This window comes from Electrophorus electricus, chromosome 22 (assembly GCF_041902795.1).
Source record: "Electrophorus electricus isolate QZ-2024a chromosome 22, ASM4190279v1, whole genome shotgun sequence".
NCBI lineage: Eukaryota > Metazoa > Chordata > Actinopteri > Gymnotiformes > Gymnotidae > Electrophorus > Electrophorus electricus.
Window position 1 is genome coordinate 5697617 of NC_137518.1, and position 24272 is coordinate 5721888.

Below are 24272 nucleotides of genomic sequence, written 5' to 3' on the forward strand. Positions count from 1 at the left end.
ATACCCATGGTCTCGCTTAGCCCTAGCATGCATACTGCTATGCGGAAACTACTATTCCTGCTTGTCCGTGTCTGGAGCACAGCGCGGTGGCGGGTGCAAACAGCACATCTGGGAAAGCCCTTCAGAAGGACAGACATCTGCGGAGGCTCAGATGCTCTCGCTGACAGCGCTGTATATGCTGTCTTCAAATTCAAATTTCCCTTGAACTATTTTTTGTGTCATCAATATTAAATTCCAGTAAAAGGAAGGGAAGAATCAGAAATATCTTACTCAAAAGGACAAATAAAGAACTTCAGCAGTGTGTAAAACCTCTAGTAGTTCTTGGAGCTGGCTCCTGTCTTACGCCAAAGACATCCATCCAATGTGACAATGTATCATTACAAGTCCTAGACGTATCTAGAACTATATATGATTGCACTCTTATAACAATATGGGCATTTTTTGTCTGGTATGCGTATTTATGATAAGGTCACTGCAGCATCTACAGGTGAAAGTCAAAGAACTTGCATATTCACTCATACATTCCCTTTGGTTATCACTGTGATGAGTCATGTTCTGACTCACTCATCCACCTTGACAGTTCTGTGTAATATTTTCCCAAAGAGCACAACAGCCAGTGCTCCTAAACATGCTCGAAGGCTGGTGTTATACTGACACACTGCAGAAGCAAACTGGAGCTGAAGAGTCAAAACTAAGCTTTAAACTGATTCTAGGCCAAAGGTTTTGACCTGGTTTACCTTTACTTTATTCACTCAATTAACATGCTCGCAACCTGACAGGACCATCACTACTGTGTACATTCATGTGTGCTGCTGAGATACTGAGCCCTTTCAGGTTGTCCACCAGTTATATGCAGGAGTGGTATGAATGTGTCACACTTAGCACACTTTTCAGAAAGTTTGCTTTAATCCAAATATGTTGTGAGTCAAAGCCCACCTCTGGTCGTCTTCTTCTGTTTCTCTCCCTGGCTTGTGACTCAAAAAGTGAGTCAAAGTTGTCCTAATTGTCCCAATGACACTGCCTCTGTTTTTTTTCTCTCTCTCTCTCTCTCACACACACACACACACACACATACACACACACACACACGCACACACACACACACACACACACACACACACACACACACACACACACACACACACACACACACACACATACAGCAGCACACATACACAAGAGGGTCATTATATCCACAGCGGAGAGGGAGAATTACGGCTGCAATAACACAGTAACAGAGAAAAAAAGAAAGAGGTCTGCAGTCTGGAAAGATTCTCCTCGAGTCCAGACTCCACTGGCCCAAAGAGGGCATGATGATGATCCAGCAATCACCAGTCACTTCAATTACCATCAAAAATGAAGATAACGAGGCAAAAAGGAAAAGAGAGAGAGAGTGAATGTCAAGACTGCATCTCACTGCCACTCAATGCCATCAACAGAAATTCTGTCTTCTCATTGCTCTGTAAGTCTTAATGAGCCATTCTATGAAGGGACAATAATGATTTTTTGCAGCATTAAGGGAAAATACTGGCTTTAATATCAAAAATTATGTGGTGAAAGCCAAAAGAGTTGTATGTAAGCTGGAAGGAGGTAATAAAACCATAACACACTTTTTAAAACAGACCTCAAACAATTGAAGATCTTTGACAGACATAAGTAAGCACTTCAAAAAAGCTGAAGCTAGAGAAGAGCTGCCATAAACACTCACAACACTGGCCTTGAGGTAAAAGGTACCATTTGCTTATGGAGATCCACTCTTTCCAGTCGTCTTTGTAAAGAGTGCGAAGATTTTGTCTTTTTAAAGATTCCGTCATGTGCTACCATCATACAACACTGGTCAAACTCAAACACTGAAGATACAACATATTTCACTGGAACGGGAAGCCATGTCAAAGCACAGCTTGGGAACACTCAGACATCTGTCTGCTTCTTGGGTACATACAGTCCTGGAACCAGTTCTCAGACAAAATATGCCTTCAGAATGACAAGACAGAACTTTAATTACAGGTTTTGAAAAGGTCTGCATCTTGAAATTATTTTCCCAGACATTGAATCCTATTTCAGCCATATGAGGGCTAGCATATCTTTGACTGGCAAAATCTCTGCCACAAATTAACCTAGAAATAGACACAAGCACATATACAACCTCCGATATCCTATATTTATTTTTCCCTTTCTCCATTTTTAGTTTTGCCTTTCACTCTCTCCCCGACTTAGTAATAGTTTCTCTCTCTTTCTGTCTCTTACATGCACACACTTACACACAGACGGTTCCTGTGGGATGTAGATGCAGAAGCTCTGGCAGTTTTGCAGACTAAAAAGTCGCAAATTAAGCCATAAAGGCTTCTGCTGCCCTGGCACTTTTTGCCATGGCTGCCTGTGATTTGCACATTCACACACTATTAGGTACGTAATTATTCCCAATGTGTCACACTGTAGACACAAGTGTAAAATTGAAATCTCCCTTACAGGCATAAATCGCATAAGCGGTTTGCAAAACCATCGCTCTATGGCTACAAAAAAACGACCCCTAGCCAGAGTCTGTACAGACATTGTGGAAGAGACTTTTAACATTGTAATAGCCACATTGGAGACAGCTTTTCATTTCTAAACAGTGCTGTGAGCTAGAACACTATGCCACCATGTAGTGTTTCATCTGATTTGTACAATAAAGATATTAATATCACACACCTGAGAGTATCAGTTTGAGGACTCTTGCCATAATACTCCTTTCTAACCTTTGAGTGTGTGTTTGTATGCCTCCTCTTGCAGCACACCAAATGCTCTGTTTGCTGGGGGCAAAGTGCTAGCTACTGTTTTGTTCCAGCACTAAACATAAAACCACTTGCTGCTACAAGCCTGCAGGATGTAGGGCAGACCAACTGCTGTTAGAGATCTAGAACTCCACCTTGTCTTAGTGTTCAACAGAACATGGCAGGCCCTTTTTGCTCTGTGAATGGGAGATGACAGCAAGGAAACTTCCAGTTAGGGAATGAAGTATGTCAACCTGCTCTAACAATCACAAAGATGGTCTTGGACAGGAATCAGTCAAGCTCAGTTTGACACTTTGGTTGGTGGACATCGTCAAGACAGAGGCAAGAATGTGAATATTGTCATGGTAATATTCAAAAAATGGAGAAGATTCTCAAACTGCAAGCTGTTTGTCAGATTGTCTTGCACAAGAGTATGAAATCCTTAAGTATAATTCATTCTGACTTTTCCAGCAAAGGCAAGCACTTGAGAGAGAAGCTACCCCTGCTTCACACCTTAAAAAGGATAAATTCTTTAAAACCTGTCAATGTGGAGATTTAAAACCTTTCATCAGGAGCTTATACTGATTTAGACCCTTTTTCATCCAATTTAAGTATACTCCCTGGAAATTTGGGTTTTCACCCCACTCTCCCAGCAAGCTTAACAGGGAACAACCATGTGTATTCTTTACGGACAAGTGCATACAACATCCTACTTTGTGACTAAAACCATGCACTTCAGAGGTGAAATGACAGGCAAACCCGGTGGTCCATAGTGACTGCACCCACGTACGTATGTGTCTGTTTGCGTGTGTGTGTGTCTGTGTGTGTGTGTGTGTGTGTGTGTGTGTGTGTGTGTGTGTGTGTGTGTGTGTGTGTGTGTGTGTAAAAGTCAGCAGGATTAGCACTTTCAGAGGTTACCACATTTCACTTGCAGGAGAAAGTTCTCAGGAGAGAGGCCAGATTACATCAACCTGCTTGAGACCTGGTACTACGGATTACGACCTCTGCTAAATGCTGGACTGGGAAGAGTGAGCGAGAGTAACATAATGGCACCTCATCCCTTCCAGCTGCAAATAACAACCTCTGCTAAACACCAGACTGGGGAGAGTGAGCAGGAGTGACATAACAGTACCCCATCCTTCCCAGGTGCCACAAGTCATGGCTTCACCACTGGAAACGTGCTAGCACAGAAAAATTCTACCAGCTTTAAACCTTGCAACTAAATCAATAATTGCTTGCTTACTCTACAGTCTCTAAGGAGACTACTATTTAAAGGTTTTACTTTATCATGAGTGAACAATTTAACTCAGATTTACACTTAATATAACTTAAAGGGAAAGAAAGATGTAGGTATAAGATAAGTTGATTATCTTACATTATCTTTTGCTTGCTATTTGTAACTAAAAGCAATTTATACATGCAGAAGTTGCATGTCTTTAAACAGGAAGTAGACTGTGGAAAATGTACTGTATGAGGACAATGGGTTTACTCTCACGTAACACTGCAAATCCCAGGGTCCCCATGGGAGGACATGATTACTTTTCTTAATACAGAACTAATAATACGGTAGTACCCTGCAAGGTGACAGACTGCACTGGTAACTAGATGACCAACTACACTTTGATGCTGTGTAATTTTCATCAAATATCAATTAGGATTAAAAAAGTTTTTTTAAAAAGCAAGGTTACCAATATCAGCCTGGTAACATCCTTTCTGTCATGTGATTTTCATGTATTTGCACATTTGGGCACCATTGCTTAAGGCTGTCCTTATGAATAACACAACTGAAACTCAGGTTAAATCTTTGCTGAATCTAATGTGACTGTACTGGTGGATTGTTTATGATAGATGGGGGACAACTGAGGTGACATTTTTAGGAATGTAAAGGTAGACACTGTACTGTACAGAAACAGGCTAGGATTTTCTGAATCACTCTCAGACCCAAACATGGACAGGTGACATCCATGGCTAGATATCCACTCAACCATTTACAGTGAGTGTCCATCTCAGCATCAACTACATTTTCACAAACAGAGTTAAGGATCTTGGAAGAAATCTGTAATTCTCTCTCAAAGTAAAATATAAAAAGGAAAAAAAGGTTTGCAGGAGAGTGAAACACTGTGGGAAAGATACATTCGCACATTTTTAAAATGGGGGAGGTGTGGGTGGAGCATTGAAGAGAGCATTGGGGCAACTTCAGACAAACACCTCCCACCTCCGCTGGGCTAACCACCTCCCACCTCTGCTGGGTTAACCTGGATTCTGTGTGAGTTGCGGAGCATGACTGGAATGAGCGATTGATACCAGATTGGTTGGAGGGCTTGGAGGGCATCGCACCACATCCCACCCCTCCCTGGAAGGACCCTGGGTCAGCTGCACCCGCTGCATGGCAACAGCAGAGGTCCCGCTGCACGCATATCAATGCAGGCTGCCTGATGGACAACTGAGACAACTGAGGATTCCTCCAGCGATAATGAGGCCTGTGAAAAAGGGGCAAGGGGGATGAAGAGTGATGGTGAGGAAATGAGTGCTGACGCATTTCCTGCAAGATCAACAGTGGGAGGGTGGGGGCTTGTGGAGGCAGTTTAAGAGGGTGAGGAGGCAAGACAGACTGGAAAGGGGAGGACCAGAGCTGCAGTTTGAATTAGGAGCCATACATTGCATGGCTGAGCAGAGAGAAGGCGAATCATATTTATCAAGAGCCGACCAGTCTAGCTTGTTTTATTTCTGCCCACCACGGGTAAATCCCTGCCTCTATTAAGATACCATCTCTTAGACTATAAAACTTTAACTGAACCAATCGAACCTCTTTACGGGGACGACGGAGGTGAAAGCCAGAGCTGGCCTGTAAATACTTGGACTTTGATTTAATTTCTTCATTCTCTTCTTCCCTTACCATTATTTAACATTATTTCTTCACAGCAATCTGAGCCTAGTTAGGCCCCATGACATATGCATATCATAGTAATGAAATATAAAGGTAGTTTCCACATCACCACACCAGGTTTACAAGGTGACTCTTAAGCTTGGCCCAGGTTTGCTGGCTGTTCCCTAAGCTCCTCTCTGGCACCACCCACAGATAACTACACACACTGGGCATGAAAGCACGTAACCTATTTGCTGACACTTACAACCTGCCACTCATCCGCAGGATCAATGCAACAATGTATACAGACTGCTTGCCTGTGAGGTTTGTGCTTTGCTTGTGCATTTCTTACCCGGCTCAGGGTCCTAGGAAGGACCTCTCTAACCAGTTGATCAAGTTTTGATCCTGTCTGCCTGTTTTCTGTCTGAGTAGATGCGCCTGCCCGTTTTCTGACCCCTGCCTGTTACTGTGATGCTGAATGCCGAATTCTGCCTACAAACAACACCCTGTGCACCTGCAGTCTAATGCCTCCCGTTCATTACAACTCCCATACCCCGAGGGAACCAAAGCTCAGATATATATTCTCTGGGGCCTCAGATCCCTGTAACTAGTAGTTAGAGGTGATAACAAAACTCGCAGACAGCTGTGATGGCTTTTAAATTTACGTCTCATCATAGCTGAGACTACTGAGAAACCAGCTAGAGCATAAGAGGGGTTTAAGAGGGGACAAATATGTCTTCTTCCTGCCTCTGAAACAGTGAAAAATGAGACTGGGGTGAGGCTGGGGCAGACTGGTGTATACTGAGCAGGTAGGCAGAGCAGATGCTGGTGGCTAGTGGGCCGGTCATGAATCGTGATCGTGAATGTGGGCTTGTTGTTACTGTGCGAGGAATGGCCAGGGGCGTGACACATACTTGGTGAAAACTGAACTTATATGCTCATTAACATGTGTAGTTCTTAAATAAGGTGGAAAATAAGATAAGAAAGGAGAAGGAAATTAACGTGGAAAATATATTTCCACTCTCTGAACCTGTTTTCACATCGACATCAGTGCCGTGCAAATGAGAGATGTTGGCATCAAAGGCTTTGAAAAGGTATGCAACAGACCTGGCGCCAGTGTAGGCCTGTGCACACTAACAAGCACACTCTGACATCTAATTTACACTAATGGCATACTCTGGCCAATGGATCCTGCGACTCATTGTTATTGTGAAAGCTGGGTTTTAGAGAAGATGTTAGAGAGATACCTGAACACAGCTCATGATCCAGCACAATCCCTGCTGTATCAGCCATTGTAACGGTGACAGCGGTGGGTGCCTAGCACCACCTCACCTCAGCCTCTTTCACATCCTCCATCCCCATTATGTACACCACCTCCTAAGTTGCTGCAGTGACAAAACTGGGAGGAGCACTGACACCAAAAACTTAGGTGTCCTTCTGAAACAAAATTCCATTTGAAACGCAAAGAGGCCTTAATATTCAGCAGAGTTTGCAGTCTGGAGGAGTCTACAAGCCCAGGAGATACTACAAGGGCTCTTATTTAGAACTCAATGAAGGATGACACTGTAACTCCAGAAACAGGGAGAGGGCATTACTGGATGGGTAGGGCTTAAACAAAATCATACTTAGCTGTGCAGTGAGGCAAAAAAGTGAAAACATTTTAAAGCATCAAGCCATTAAAGCCCTGACAAGGAAACCAGAGTTGCATCTAATGCTTTCCAGTTTTTCACCTTCAACAATCAAATCTGCCTCCGCGTGCCAGTATGGGTGAGAAGAGCACCTGGAACTGGCCCACGTGCCCTGTGTGCAGCCTGTAGCCATTAAGTCCGCCATTCATTTGAAACACTCTTTGTTTTGCCAGCACAAGACAGGCATTTAATTGCTTATTATTGCGTGTCTGTGGAGAGTAGGGGAATCATATGTCCCAGGAGTGCTTTAGGGAAGTGCTATCAACTTGGACCCAGGTCTACGTGAGCCTTCCCAGATCGTTCACTCTCGAGCCACTCAATATCGCGGCCGGCCATGTATAAATGATACGCCCATGCGGCGTGGATTAGCTCACCACACGTCGGCACCAGAAACATAGTGCAAACAAGTCTCTGGGCTAATGCGCCATTAGCTGGCCTACCAGATGAGCCCATCACCCATGATGGTGATAGATTTCGGGCAAGAGAGATGAGATGGAGGTGGGAGGTGTACTGGGAGCGGACACCAATATGGTATGACATGGATTTCCTCTTCTAACTTAGAATGCCGTCAACTTCTGACCCTCAGCTTCAAGTACATGGTATGTTTACAGTACCATAGCTCAGAAATTATCTTAGAAACCTTTTAAACCATTACAGTGTTTTTGATAAAATGACAGGTTTCAGGGTCAGTATGACCTTTGCACTCCATGCTTGTTACCAACACCAGGCAACTTCATAAGCGCACAACCACACAAACACACTCCAAATGTGAATGCCACCTGCCTCTGTGTCTGTCAAAGCACATTACCATGTGCCACATTATTCACCTGTTAATGGCTTGGAGCGCTTCCTCTACTTGCTAATGCTGATGTTTATAGAAAGGGCTCAGGCAACACAAAGGTGCCAAGAGGCTCCAGCATACAACAACCTGGGCATGTGCTCAGAGCACCGTGAAGCTTGATTGAAGGCCTCCGTTTCATCCACTTCCCTATGGAGGCTGGCACATTAACCGGAAGCGAGTGCTCAATTAATTTGCTCAATTTGCGATGAAATCTCAATTGTGGCACACGGTGGCACACTTCTGATTCTGCTGCATTTGTATGTCCTGTGAAAACATGATACTAGTTCAAGTAGGCACTGTGCCCCACCCTTCAAAAGTGCAGCGATAAATTCAGGATATCCAATCCGCCTTGACCTCACTGTTCCCGCTCTGCATGCCTCATCCCCGGTTGGCTCCTGTGCCTACATTTGCATATGTGCCTGCAGATGATCAGCTGAGTGCACGTTCGTCTCACAGCCCGCCCTGGACCTCCTGGCTGTATATCATTATACCCTCTGACAAGGAAAAGAACACACAGCCCACCAAAACATTGGTAAAAGCACAGGAGGGTCCTCCAGCCACATTGCCATGTCATCAGCATCTTTCATGAGACTGCAGGAGGATAAACAAATTTTAGCAAAAAGGGAACTGACAAGCGCAATCTTTGTATGCAGACCCAAGTGCTCAAAAGAGCCGTGTCTCATTTGCTGTCAAAATCTGCCTTTCTCTATCAGTCCAGGGATTCCTTTGTCTTCAAAAAAGGTTGGCGCTTGGCTTGAAATATTTGTTTGAGGGGTGTTTTTTTTGTAGGGTCACTTGACAAGGGGGAAGTCTCTTCAAAGAGCTTCCACTTTATTTTATGCTGTTTATGTCATCACCAAGCAACCAAAGAACCAAGAAAGGTATGGAATATAAAGGTAGATAGAATATATAATTTCACTAAGCCATGCATGAAATAAATATTGTATTTTCATTCCCAACTAACTCACAGGTGTGATTGCTCTCCTAAAAGTCCAAAACATGTTAATTCACACAAGGATTTCCAAGACCAGTTGTTGAAACTCTCAGAACCTTTCTTTGCACAATGTAAGAAATAATAGCAAATGTGTATCAGCTCATCCTACACTACTCCCATTTAGATCATGCACAAATCTACATGCGGCATTCAGATCACTAATTCCAAGCAGCAGCAGAGTTGCATGACTAAAACTAATCAGACTAAGGGAAAGAAATACCATGAGCACAACACTGATGGGGAGACACTTCAGAAAAAAATTATATATATATATATATATATATATATATATATATATATATATATATTTCCTATGCATATCAAGACGCGCGGGCAGGCGGCACTGTCCATGATAGTGGAAGCTGGCTTGCATGTGATTGGCTTCCATGTCGCGCATGGCAATGTTATCGCATTAAATATGCACATTGCGCATGCGATTAGGGCTGCAATATTTATGCGGCTGAGCTGAAACCCAGTCCGACGGGGGATAATACCAGGAAATAGGAACCACATCAGGCAGTCAGGCAGGCAAGGGCACTCCGATGACAAATCTGCCTCCCCAGCCAAAGCGCCGGTGCAACAAATGAAACCACTGAGAGACACATCCAGCCCTCTGCTCTGCGCCTGTGCTTGCACTGGGTCGCTCCTCATCAATAAACACCTCTTTAGCAGTAGAAAATATTAGCCAGCACACCACAGCCACACACTCAACCCACACATGAGCCACATCATGCCATAATTTATGTGTTTTTATGGGTATAGAGATGGAGAAACCAATAAGGTATAATACACATAAATACATAAGAAATTGTATACATGTCACTTACAGTGTATTGATGTCAGATAAAACATTAACATATAAACTTAACTTGGCCAGTTTTTGTCAGGCCAGGGTGAATGTGTTTCTTCACTAACATATCTTGTTTGAGGAGTTCATTCTGATACCTGATAGCTCTCTACATCTATGAACGCAAAAGGCCTGACAGACTTTAACAACCACCCTTGCATCACTTTGACATGCATGCTCCCTGTTAATCTATGCAGCCGCAGAGTGTGGAGAACAGTGTTTTCTAGTTCACTGAGATGGAACTATATAATCCATAACAAAATGTGTTCCATTGTCTCCATGACAGCTGACCACACAGTGGACATCTCCAACAACCCAATGAACCTCTTCCTGTTCCATTTCAAACCAGTATACTTTGGAAAACAAGAGAGAAAAGTAAATGCGTGGTTCTGCTGGGAAACACACACACACACACACACTCACAAAAAATGACTTTCTTTCTTTTTTTGGTGTTCTACAGTTCCACATCCACCTTGTTTGTTCTGTATCATCATTACAGACCCCCCATGGGAGAGCGTCATTGAAGATCACTGGTCGTCTTCCTTTGCATCTTCAGATGAAAACAGTGGTGAGATTATGGTGTGATTTCTCCCCTCTGAAGTCCGACATAGAGCTGCTGACTGTAGACTTCCTGTATTGCCTGTTGGAACTGTACGGGATCTTTGACAGTATGTACGAATGAGAAAGCCTGCGATTTAATATCTTTTCACTGAGTCAGTAACATGCTTTTCAGCAAATGAAATAAGATCATCAAATAAAATAAGGGTTGCTTGCAGGCCAGGGGGAAGTTATTAGTGTGTCTATGAACATCTGCACTCATCACAACAGTGCCAAATAGCTACATCTGCATTTCATTCAGAATAGCTGGAATACTACTGTAAACACCCTCTGCTGTTGTTCCTGTCAAATATAACAAGTTTATTGCCTAACTTAACTGAATATTACAACTTTGGCCATGCATCCTTAATCCATGTCAGATATAAATGAAAATACTTTCTTCTCCACTGGCAATACTGATGCTAGATTAATTGCTCTATATAGTTGGAAACACAATATTAATGTGCTCTACAATATACCTGGCCTCCCTGAAAGCTCGCACAATTTATGAGACACATTCCGGTCAAATGTTAACATCAGACAGGTTAACTGCACTGTTGAGCATTTAAGTACCAAGTGTGCAGTCAGGAAAGCTGGAAACACACAAAAACTATACAAGGAGCTGAAATCCACCTCTGTCAACATCTTGTAATGCAGGGTTAGAATGATGATGGGAAAATTGGACCACAGTTCTTTTTTTCTAAGATACTTTACAGGAGTCATTGTTAGCAATGGAGAGGTTAACAACCTGTACCTTTACTGCAATGACATCCAGAGTATTTTAATGTTATGAATGAACAATTAAATTTATTTAAAAGCATAAGCGAATCAAAGCCTAAGAGAACTGCACCTCCATGCCAAGAGAGTGAGCGAGTCAGGTTTTGTTTCAAACAGCAGACAGCAGTATTGTGGGACACAGTCTGATATAAATAAAAGGTCATAAAAGCTCTGGCAGTAATGATGGGCATTACGATTCCCTTTTACTAGTTTAATTGTGTCTACCCTTTTGCGTGACCTAGTCTAAGCAAGTTTTGATTTGTCTAATTCACCACCCAGAGTGGTCACCAAGAAATACCATGCAGACTGTTTAGGCACATTCATGGTTTTAAGAAGTGTACATCAGGCAATGGAGATGTTAATGCCAAATGCTGACATAAACATTGCTCAAACAACATAGACGGTAGTATGGTAAAACACTCTTGAGCAAGACGATGTTTTTGTTACATTTGTTCATTACTGTGAATGAATCTGTTATTCAAGAAGATATGTTTTTATAAACTGAAACTATATATCTTGAGAAAACGTGAATAATAACTAATCAGTAACTGTATCCTTGGCCAGTGATAGCCACAGCTTAAGACAGCTATTTGCTTACATTTAAAAAATGTGGCTAAAACAGAAATCAAAGACTTTAGTAAAATTTCACATTTCCAAGTTGGAATTTTGAACCATAAAAATTCTACACAGAACTGGAATCAATACCAGTGTATATTTTCACGTATTAAGCCAAGTATTATCATTTCCTAAATAAGCACCTTGCTAGCCAGCTAATTGCACCGAGGCATCACACTGCATGGTTCCTTAGAACATATAACTTTTGTCAGAAGGCCACTCAAGAATAATTATGAAAAAACAATTACTTAGTTACTTAGTAATACATCTGTTAAGAAACATTTTTCTAAAGCAATAATTGTGCCTGTTGTGCTGTACAGTGAAAAAATGATTGTTAACACTGACTAAATGAGAATAGCCACCATTTAACATTAAGCAGATTAGGCTAGCATAAAGTTATATATCTTAACATTGACCAGGACTGGGAGAGTTGCTCTAAAAACTGGGAGAGTTGCTCTAAAAACATCTCTGTTACAGATTCCTGATTACCTATTTTAAAAAATTGTTACCTAATCCAAAGAATTACTATATTAATTAATAGAACCTGATTACTTTCTAATACTTTTGAATTACTTTTTAAACCATTAACTGCCATTAACCATTAACTACCATTAACCATCTACAGTGCTAGGCAGTATATCCAATAACAAGTTCTCACAGCTCCTGTATTTTCTGTGTGCAGTCATAAACAGTCCTGGAGAAAGGTTGTCCATATAAAGAACATGTCAACATGTCCCTTACCAGACTTTTCTGAAAAAAATGCCCTACACTCTTTCCAAATTGGTAGGTTCCACCACAGTAAACATCCAAAATTGGTATAGACTGTCGTGCTTTGTTGGAATATTGGCTACTGAGTAAAGACTTTTCTGTGATTGGAGATCATAAACTTTATTATTTTAAAATGCTGTGTATTACAGTACTTCTGTTACAAATTGAGAGGCACTCAGATGAGAAAGCGAGAAGGGGGCGTATCTTGAAAAGCAGATCGTAATTCAGGTTTTTCACTTCCGCCGCATTATACCTAAAGTGTAAACAGGAGCTCATTGTCCTATAATGATTGTGGGACATGAAAAGTTTGGCATTAGGGACTGGCTGTTTAAACTCCAGCAATCTGATATTTATTATCAAGAGCCCAAAATAAAAATTCATTTAATTAAGAAACAAATACCATAGGGACGCAAAACCCCCCATGAATGCAGAAAACCGTAAATAAATGTAGCCCTTCCTATCCCTTCAGTACTAATACTGCCGATCATATTTAACACACAAAAAAAGAGAAATAAATTAACAATTATTGTATTTTCTGCATTATGACTTATCCTTAAAAACATTTTCAAAGTAAAAAACAAATGGCAAACCTGTTAATAACCCGCATATATTATGTTATTATATTGTTCTGACTTAAAGACATGCCTGTTTAATATGCATTATCATATGTAACACCTGTCTCTTATGGTTGAGGTATCTTGAGACATCACACCCTGTATTATTAGATCCCATGGCTCTGTTTGGTTTATGCCATTGGATAGACCCTTTCATTTCTCTTTCTTTTCTCACCTCCCCATTAGCACTCTAACACAGTGATTTTATATAGTATTTCCATCCATGTGTCAATAAAATGTGAGTAGCCATGAGACTTGGTTCATATGATTGATGTAGTCAATAAACAAGGCTTTTAGAATGCGTCTGCTTTACAGTCTGCATCACATTGCCACCCATGAATGTTTGTGTTTGTGTGTGTGTGTGTGTGTGTGTGTGTGTGTGTGTGTGTGTGTGTGTGTGTGTGTGTGTGTGTGTGAGAGATGAAAAAAATGTCTCCATTGCAGCAGTCTTGTCACTTTCGAACATTCAAAAGACATTTTAACACCGATGACTCTGTTCTGGTTGTTTAATGTCCCTACATGGTTTTCAGTCCAGACACTGGTCTTCTCGTTTTCAAGCTTACAACTTCATCATGAATAAGACATGGCCACTAAAGCCAACATGCTATCACCGCTGCAACGCCATTCATCTTCGCTAAGGAAAAAACAAATATTGGTAGCGAGGCTGTCATCCCCACTGCAGGAGAGTGAACTGGTAACATGAAAGACTGACCCAGAGGAAAAGGCGCAGTATTTCAGAGAGGTGCACATTGTTGCCAATCCCATGGACTGATTTGTAACCTCGGCTCAAAACATCTATTGTGGCTGTCAGACCAGCTTCTGCATGGAATTACTTTCTTGTATTAGGAAATACACACACGACCGTGTACACATGTACTTTTTCTCTCTCCCCTTTTCTCCTTCAGTTTCTCCAACAATGTTCACCGTTTGTCTTAGTTAAGATGTAAGCTCAGCAGTACGGTATGCACACCCACATGCAGTGGACACATGTATTAGAAATAAAGACATGCAGGGAACACATACACACCTACACATATCGTAGGTGAGGGAATTAACTGCTCATGAAACAACACTGCAGGGACATAAACAAAGCATAAAAACATGTAACACACAATATCAGTCAAATGCTGTTCACACTTGGGCTGAGAACGCAAATCTCAGATTTGCATTCATTAGGCTCTCGAGTAAATAGCTTTCCACTCTGATCAGAATCAGATGAGTTATTTTGGTGTTTTAAACACTAAGCCTTTGAACACACGGACGCGCGCGCATAGAGAAAGCGAGAGCGAGAGAAACGACAGGATGGGAGATTTGCTCCTGTGCTTACGCAGGGTCAGCACTTCTCCCCCGGAGCTTGCATATTGCACTTTATTTTCCAACGTGAGCCCAAAGCTGTCTGACAAATACTCCACCATTAAATAAACACATTTGTACAGACTGGCGCTGTACAGCCCACCTGACGCTTCGCTGTCTCCGTAGATTATCCACGGCTGGGCAACAATAGTGCGCTCAGCGCTCCTTAAGTGATTTCAAGCACTTTTCAACTTCAACCTCCACCCTCCTCTTGCAAATAATCCGTCGCAAGGCCGCAAAGAAATAAAGAAGAAGAAAAGAAAGGGACAGATGGAGAGAGAACCTCACAAGCAAAGGTAACGAGCGGCCACAGCCGTCTTTTACGCAGGTTTTTACGCAGCGTAAAAGCGTGGTATGCACTGTGTTTGGCATATAATAACAGTCAGATTTCTACTAAATAAATCAGATGTGCGTTAAGTTATATGTTAAGCTAAATGTATGTTAAACTACAAAGGTTGCGTGCAGCACCTTTAAAAATATAGCTCATTTTGTTCTGCTAAGAGTGTACTAAGAGTATTAGCTATATGCAATTTAATAGTACAGATAATCACATAGCATATTAAATGTGCATTTTATGTTTAAAAAGCATTCAGACGCATTCTGCCTGTAATGACAAACTTTCCTTGATATGACATAAGTTGATATGAACTTTATGATACCATATTCCATATGATACTATTAACATCTCTTGCACTCATCTATCACATGCTGGGCAAAACGCCTCAATTCCCACAGAAGTCACTGCTAGGCGGCTGTCCATACACGTGTTTGTACTTGACTGAGAATTTGAAACAACTTTTCAGCATTCCAAAGGTTCTATCACATTTTTTTTTGCTCCCAGCGATGGTAAACCCCATAGCCCCCAGATAAAATAAAATAAAAGTATTTCTGCTTATTGGTCTGCTCTTTTTCTTAAGGAAGATAGTATGTTACTGCCGATACTGTGTGTATTTTAAGATTAAAAGAACATAAAGGAGCTGTTAACTGGCATCCCAAACTGGCATCCCAAACGATCCCAAATTTTCAGAAAGCCAATAAATGCACAGGGATACGGCCACAGTACAGCCCCTCCCCCCAAACGTCTACCTGTGTGTGTGTGTGTGTGTGTGTGTGTGTGTGTGTGTGTGTGTGTGTGTGTGTATGTGTGTGTGTGTCCGTGTGGGCATGCCCCCACGTGTTTCACAGCTGCTCCTCATTGTGTTGTTTATGTGAGCATATATAAGTCTATTGTGTAAACGTTAGTATTGTCAGTGTTTGATTCCCCGATGGCATTAGAGCTACGTTGTCTTCTGTGTCTATAAATAAACATCGTTGTGTGTATCACGGCTCCTCTTCGCATCCTGCTAAGCCTCCCCTCGTCACAGAGACACTGACCGCCGAAGGATGCCAGGGAAGAGGAGCAAGAAGAAGATGGGGAAGAAGGTATGTCATCATTCCTCCCCAGCCCTTGCGGGGAAACCCCACATGTTCTTGGGAACTCTCCACACTGGTACAACGGGGGAGAGTGCTCCTGGGAAATTTTGTGGGGCCCTGAGTGTAGTATGGGGTCGGACTCGGCGGAGTACCGGAACGGGTACGATGGTGATCAGTTTACATGGTCGGACACCGCAGGGTCCTACTATCCGTACTGGGACTACCGGGAGGACTACAAGGAGTATGAGCGGAGTGAGGAGTGTCGAGACATCAGCCTCCGGTCAGATTCGGAGGTCGGCTGTTTGGAGAATCCCATAATGGAGGTAGAGGAGGCCCTCCATGAGGATTCCCCATCTGTGATGGACACATGATAAGCAGATTTGGAGAGCAACGAGCCTCCAGTGCCCAAGGTTCCGCCCAAGGTATGTCGCACTCGAATCAGCAAGCTGCCCCGCGTGACTCACAAAGAGGCGGTGCCGTCATCGTCTGAGGACACTCCCTCACCTGGGGCACACAGCCCCAGAGCTCATGTACCTGTACGCAAGCCTCAAAGAGACAAAAAGGAGGCGTCACCAGTGCCCACCCCAGAGACATGCAAAACCACTGGTGCACTTCCTAAGGCATGTGCCCCAAAGCCAGAGAAGCCACCGCCACCCAACTCAGCGAAGGGCGATTCCATTCCCCCACAGCAGAATTGGACTCCGAGCCAGCCAATGACTGGGGGACAGGCTGGAGCTCCTCCCAGCTTCCCCGGACTTATTCATAACCCGATATTTAATTATGTGCACGTATCTGTCCCGGTCACTGTGTCAGTCCCAATCACATTTAATGCATCCTCCGCATTCGTGTCTGTGCCTGTGCCCGTCAGTGTGCCCGTCCCTGTGTCTGCTCTTGTTCTGGTTCCTGTCCTTCCCCTTGTTGTCCTGCTCGCACTGGCCCGTGTCGGGTCTCTCAGTCTTCAGTGTGTGTGTGTGTGGGCATGCCCCCATGTGTTTCACACCTGCTCCTCGTTGTGTTGTTAATGTGAGCGTATATAAGTCCTTGGTGTTAACGTTAGTATTGTCAGTGTTTGATTCCCCGATGGCCTTAGAGCTACGTTGTCTTTTGTGTCTATAAATAAACGTCGTTGTGTGTATCACGGCTCCTCTTTGCATCCTGCTAAGACTCCCCTCATCACAGATACACTTCTGTACCTCTAGGTGAATGGGTGTTTCAGAATAAAATAAGCCTGAATTGCATCCAAAGTATGCATGGGTGCTTCTTTATAAATTATTGCCCTGCATCTGAAATCGATGACAATAGGCTAAGGCATCATGGCAGATTTGCTTGCCTGTGTTCAAACTACAGCTAGTATACTTTAAATACCATAGCATCAGCAATGCAAAGAAAGTCTCAATGGACCTAATATGAAGTCCATTGGGTTCAATGGCTATTTCTAGGTTGTCTTCAACTTTCACAGGTTAGAGATTTGTAGTCCTCGAGCAGCTTGGTCTGCATGGTGTAAGAAGGATTAACGGTAAGAGTCTAGTTGGATTTAGATAACACACACACACATAGTTTGTTGCTATGGCTAAGGAATGCACATGGGTACAATCAATAGCACCATTTCATCATTACCGAGGACCAGGCAAGGGGCAATTTCATGTGAGTTACGGAAAAAGCAATGAAATCATGAAATTATATGGTAGTGAAGAAAGTAGCGGAAACATGGGACACGACACCTTGTATAAAATTCCCCACTGTTAAAATCAAACTGTTTATGGACAGTTCATTAACAGTGACAAAGAACATGCTTATGCACAGTTTATGTACAGTGAACAAATACAGGTTTATGCACAGTTTATGCACAGTGAACAAGAACAGGCTTATGCACAGTTTATGCACAGTGAACCAGAACAGGCTTATGCACAGTGAACAAGAACAGGCTTATGCACAGTTTATGCATAGTGAGCAAGAACAGGCTTATGCACAGTTTATGCACAGTGAACAAGAACAGGCTTATGCACAGTTTATGCATAGTGAACAAGAACAGGCTTATGCACAGTATATGCACAGTGAACAAATACAGGCTTATGCACAGTAAACAAGAACATACTTATGGACAGTTCATTAACAGTGACAAAGAACAGGCTTATGCACAGTGAACAAAAACAGGCTTCTGGGAGACATCCAGCTTGGATTGTGTTCTTAATAGGGCAGCAATGCAGCAAGATGACTTTGCTCTTATTTGATTTCTTTTGACCTCACTATTAAATCATTGTGCACATACTCCCAGCTGCCTTTTGTCCTTCCAACCAAGTACATTTTCACAAACAACACCTCAAGACGATTGCTGAACCCACACCGCAAACTGACAGCATAAAAACCGACGCAGGCATATTGCTCAGACTTCCAGCAGAGAGATGTGGAGAGCGTGTTGCCTCCATTACATCTCTTACTCTACTCCATGTGGGAGGGATCAAGCAAGAATTCAGCGAAGTGTACGAGCACAGTGGTTGACCTGCTGGGTTTCTCCATCCCCCACAGTGCAAGTGGCAGCCCAATATCTGCCCCACTTGTGCGTTCCATGCTGCATTCTTCCGTAACTTAATGTGGGTCTTGAGCACTGTGCTCTACAAGATAATTAGATTAGATTAGATTCCCCCATTTATAGGTGCTATATAAATGTGAATAATAATAATAATAATAATAATAATAATAATAATAATAATAATTTAATTCAGTTCAATTCTGTTCAATTCAAATAGTGGAACTTCCATAACCATACCAAGAAACAGTACTGCCAAATCTTTTAAGTCAGTGCATATAATACAATCCATCAATGAGATAATTAGAATCATTCATGGTTTTACTGAAAATGTGTCTATCTGTATCTGCTAGAAAACAGCAGTGGGCTATTCTAAGATGCTACAACATGACAGTGTATAGAATAGAATAGAATGGAATAGAATAGAATACATGTTATCCTTATGCCTAGGTTTTCCTTATGTGTGAGGAAACAGAGTATTTGGTTACAAAACACTAAATAAACTGCTGGTGAATATGTCACACTGAGCACTCTAAACACTATCAATTTAAAGCCACAAACCCAAGACTGTATGATTTTGTGTGATTTGTGATTTTTCTCTCCAACAGCATCATCATGGCAAAAATGGTAGAGCACAGACCTGCACTTATTCAGAACAGACAAACGCAAAACAAGTACTGTCTCATTGTGTATGTCAATGCACACGTTGTATTTATAAATGAAGGTGAACTTAGCCCACTGTGATGAGAATAAAAACAGTATATTAACTATGAATTATCATGTAAGGCCAGCAGCAGAAACTATAAACTACTGTTATTTCTGGTGCTGTAGTACTGACAGTACTATGCCCAGTTTCCCTCAATCTGTGGTGTTCTTGCATAGATTGGCCAGCCCAAGAAGCATTAGGCTATAATTCGAACACTATTATCAGTTTCAGTTCAACAAACGCCGTAATATTTTTGTTAAACTTCGCAAGAAATTTGTCTTGGCTATACTTGTATCTTTGACACTGAAGTTAAAGGTGCATCTCAGCCTCCATGTCCCATTTCTTAGTGCCCATATAACCTTTCTTCTCTGGTCAGGCATATTTTTCTGTTTTCCCTGCTCTATGGCTGGATTATGCTCACAAGACATATGAGGCCATATGAGGCCAGACTTGTTCTGTTGTATTGTCCCAGATAAGAAGTATGTTTTTGTTTCATAAGTTGCTGGAATATGTCCAGTGGATGTGGCCTGGCCTTAAAGGGGGTTAGATGGTAGCGAGTGACATAAAAGATTCACTACTCCGCTTTTATTGGTCAGACCCGATTAGCATCGCGGTCGCTGTTCCACAGGCACGCACCGTATCTCCCCCCACACGCCTTGCACCGCCGCAGCCTCGCTGTCATTACAGAGCCGTCCCTCTGCAAAACCATGGCAACCGAGGTGCTATGGCAACCAAGCCAGGCCCCTAATTAGAAGCCTAGTGTCTGTTCTGAAAAGGAGAAGTATTAGCCACAGCACTGACAAACAGAGAAAGAGAGGTAGTGCGAGGGATCGGCTTGGAACAGCATGGTTTTTGAGGGAGCTGATTGTAAGTTCTTTCAGTGGGGTTAAAGAGATATTGTGTTGCAGTTCAACCCATGCTCTCTCATACCTTTTTTTTCTAAACATTCGCTCACTGCCTTATAATTCCTGTGTGCTCCAGGAGCCATGATTGCAGTTCAAGTACAAGGTCTATACTAATATATTATATGAACACTTATTTTTTAGCTTGGTAAACTCAGTGTCAAATCATTTTTAAGAGCAGATTTTTGTAAATGGGATTTTTAACACATTACCATACTTTTTTTCTTGTTCCTTTCTTGAGGCAATTTATTTTGCAGCATACATGCACAAAAAAAAAGGGAAAAAAAGTCTTTTGATTAAGGATATCTTCCTCATATATACATATATATATATATATGCAAAGAAGATTTCAAGGAGTAAATCTGTGTACTGTAGTAATAACATGTAGAGATAACAATGAAGTATATAAGGTTTCCAGAGAACCAGGACATTTCAGACAGAGGTCTTTCATTAGCTGTGCAAGCTCTAGGGAGTGGATCCTCTTTAAATTACAAAAAGTAGATGTTTAATTTCACAGGGTTCTAAAGTTAGAGTGTAGATCAGTACTTTTTCTTTGAGTTTCTTAACATTGTTATAGCAACAACTGGCAATGCAAACAGATATGCAGTGATCATTAGCCTTAAAATGTTTTGCCACTGGAAATGACAAATCCTTAATTCTGCTGGCTCAAAGGTGGGCACACTAAACTATAACCAATCTACTGTAACGAAAACAAGAAATCTTTTGGTGCTAATTTATCATGCTACAAATAAATGAGTGGCTGATATTATATGTAAAAACTTCAGAATCCTTCAGGATGATGCAGAGACCACATCCCTTTTTAAGCTTCTTCAACTATTCTCCTACAGATGAGACAAAAACATAAAAGACATGCTTGTCAAGAGTGAGATAAATAACCATTTGAATAATAACTGTGGTGTTGTATCCTGCAACTGCTCTAGATGTGCTTCATGTAAATGTATTAACACAGCCACAAAAATAACTACCATGAAAGGATCAATTTTTATCACCCATTCCTCCTCATGCATTACTGCAGGAATTGACTACTGCATTTCCTGCAAGAGATGTACAGATTTGTCATTTCCAGTGGTAAGGCCTTTTAATACTAATGCAAATTAAGTGTCCATTGACGAGGTAATTGAGTTTCCAGGGGCAAGGCATTTTAGTGCTAATTAATGGCATTGCGAGTTGTTTCTTTGGTAGCAATGAAGTCAGAAACCTCAAAGAAAAAAAAAACCAATCTACATTCTCTCAACTTTACAACCCCACTGAGTGATTGTTAAACATCTACAATTTCTAATATTGGTTCCACCTCCTAGAATTGCAAACCTTGCTTGCAAACCTCTACCCCAAACCTCTTGTTTTTCTGGAAACATTGTGTGCATCTTTGTAATTTTTACTGTATACATCTGTAGGCCACTGTACAGTTAATAATGTTGCCTTAATCATTTCAGAAAAAGGAAAGTCAGTGACACCACTGTGAACTGGTATTTAGTCATTCTAGAAAGAACCCTCCATGATTACAGAAATCTGATTGTTGTCTAAAGAACCTAATAGTATAAAATATGATAGCTCTGTTTGTGAAGAATGGATGAATCACCACTCTCTCTCAGCCCAAGTCAATTTATATTAGATTTCAGACATATTTATGACAAACCAGAAATATGTGGTGTTTTTTTCCCCACTATACTTTGTCATGTTGAGCCACCTTTTCATTAAAATTAATGATCAAAAAGACCAGGTTAATTCAGGATTCATCTAAGCTAGTTTCTTTTGATCTGCCAACTATCAGAAATGTTTGTGGTACCTTTCCTGATTTTGATGTTTTCATATTGATATGAAATGAACATAAACAGTTAACGGGTCTCTTTTTCAATGGCACAATACATGTTTTAAAGCAAACAACACTGTGTTGGCCTCTTTATAAATCAAAGCTCTATAGATCCAAAGTAGCTTTGCAAACGCTAATAGTGAAATAGTAGTACTGAGGACCTTTCAGTGTTTATGCTTAATGTTAATATTAATGTTCACAACTAAATGTATATTTTCATGATTTGATTAAGGAAAAGAGTCTTAGATTGGCATAAAATGGCTTATGGTGTCTCGGAGTTCATTTGTATGGCAGAGTGTACACAAAATGATCTTATATAATGTTGATTCTGATTATAGCAGGGAAAGCTTTATTTTCCTCAAAAGCTAGTACTTGATGCTCTAAGTATGATTCTGTTCTTACACAGAATCTGCAGTAAAAAAGTAACAAATGCAGACAGACATCAGAGGTATAGCTTTGTCTATTTTATAACTTGGGATAAAGTTCATGCAGATGTTGAATTTATATTTGAAGCATGTTTAAAAAATGTTTCTAGCCATAACTTTGCAATATCTTGCACTCATTAGTTGTACATTAAAATTTTGATACATGACTGCTTGAAATAACATGGTGTACCATAGTTTTATACATGATAAAATAAGAATATTTTATCCATTGAAATGTATAGACTAGATACTTCGTAGAACATAACAGGTATTATTTATTCATTGAAAATTTGCTTTAGCTTTGTGCTTTTTATTCTTAAGCCTATGCCAAATACATTTTTGACACAAAGCACAAAAGCACAACATCATGTGTATTGCAGTTAAGGGGTCCTTAACTTAAAATTTCCTTTTCATTTTAAGCACTATGAGATTAGTATTGGGTAAAGTGAAGTCAAATAGAGAAGGTGGTGATTAATTAATACTTTCTTAATAATTTTTCAATATGTGTAATGTCTAATCAAATATTTGGCTCAGTCAAGGCATGCAAAGTAACTATGCTCAAGATGGAAACCGGACATGAGTAAATAATTGGAGCCATAGTAATGTATTCCATTACTCGGTTTAACCACAGTATATTAAGTGAAGATAAACCAGAAATTAGCAGCCAAAATCAATTGTTTGTGATGCTATAAAAGACAACAGAATAGCAAATATGTCTCATGTTGTTTTTACACAACTTTGCAACACCATGAAGCATTAGGTTTGTGTAATGTGAGGTCTATAGATCCTTTATGTGCCTCAGTCAGGTAATTGTGAGCCTAATGAAGTCTTACATATAGGCCTCCAATTAAATAGGTTGTTGAGTTGTTGAAATGGCATGATAAATGATGTTTTATAACTTTTATAACTGTTATCATAGTATTTTATTGAACATTTACTGCAATATTAGTACAGCAGAATATGTTTGTCAAGAAAATAATTTCATGACCCACTGTAATTTAGAACAGTGGAAAAATCCCATGAGATTTTTCTTTTCATTTATGTATTCTATTGTCAATCACCTGACACCCCCCAAATATAGACACACACACACACACACACACACACACACACACACACACACACACACACCAGTTAGATATGTGAGAAAGATGTATATTAGAGATTAGAGAGTTTGCACAAATAAAACAGTATCATTTCTTTGGAAAAGACAAAGACCAGAATGATTTTCAGACGAAGAGAGATCCCAAAGGTTATACTACATGCCACCAAAATTGGAGCGTTTACAAGAATCTTAGCAGTCGACCTGGCTGAGATAACTGCCCACAGCAATTACAAATTCATACCATGCCATCGACAGTGTGTGGGGGCTGAGAATTATTATATTACAGTGAAAATAAGTGCAGTGCAGTGAGGAGAGTCTGAAAGACCCAATGCAAACATAACGCTCTGAACAGAAGCACAGAAAGCCACTGTCACATTGAGAGAGCTCAGGTATTTATACAGCATTCATCCAGACAGGTTTTTAGCCTTAGTGAAGATTATTTGTCATTCCATTTTAGTTCATTCCTTTCTCATCCAAGGAAACACACCGAAACCACTATTCCTGTTTTCCTCTGCCTTGGTTTCACAGCCTGACCCTGATGAGTCCCAGAACCTCATCAATATACCAATTTCTTCTCAATCTGCTTTTTTTCATTCTGTCTATTTTCCTTTCTTTCTGTCTTTCCCTCCTTCTTTTTCTTCCCTCTCTCC

General features: G+C 41.1%; 1 protein-coding gene across 2 annotated transcripts in view; it reads right to left on the reverse strand.

The window, feature by feature from the left end:
- The window catches only part of asic1b (acid-sensing (proton-gated) ion channel 1b), a 157757-nt gene that overhangs the window by 91994 nt on the left and 41491 nt on the right, over positions 1 to 24272 (reverse strand). The window lies entirely within an intron of this gene.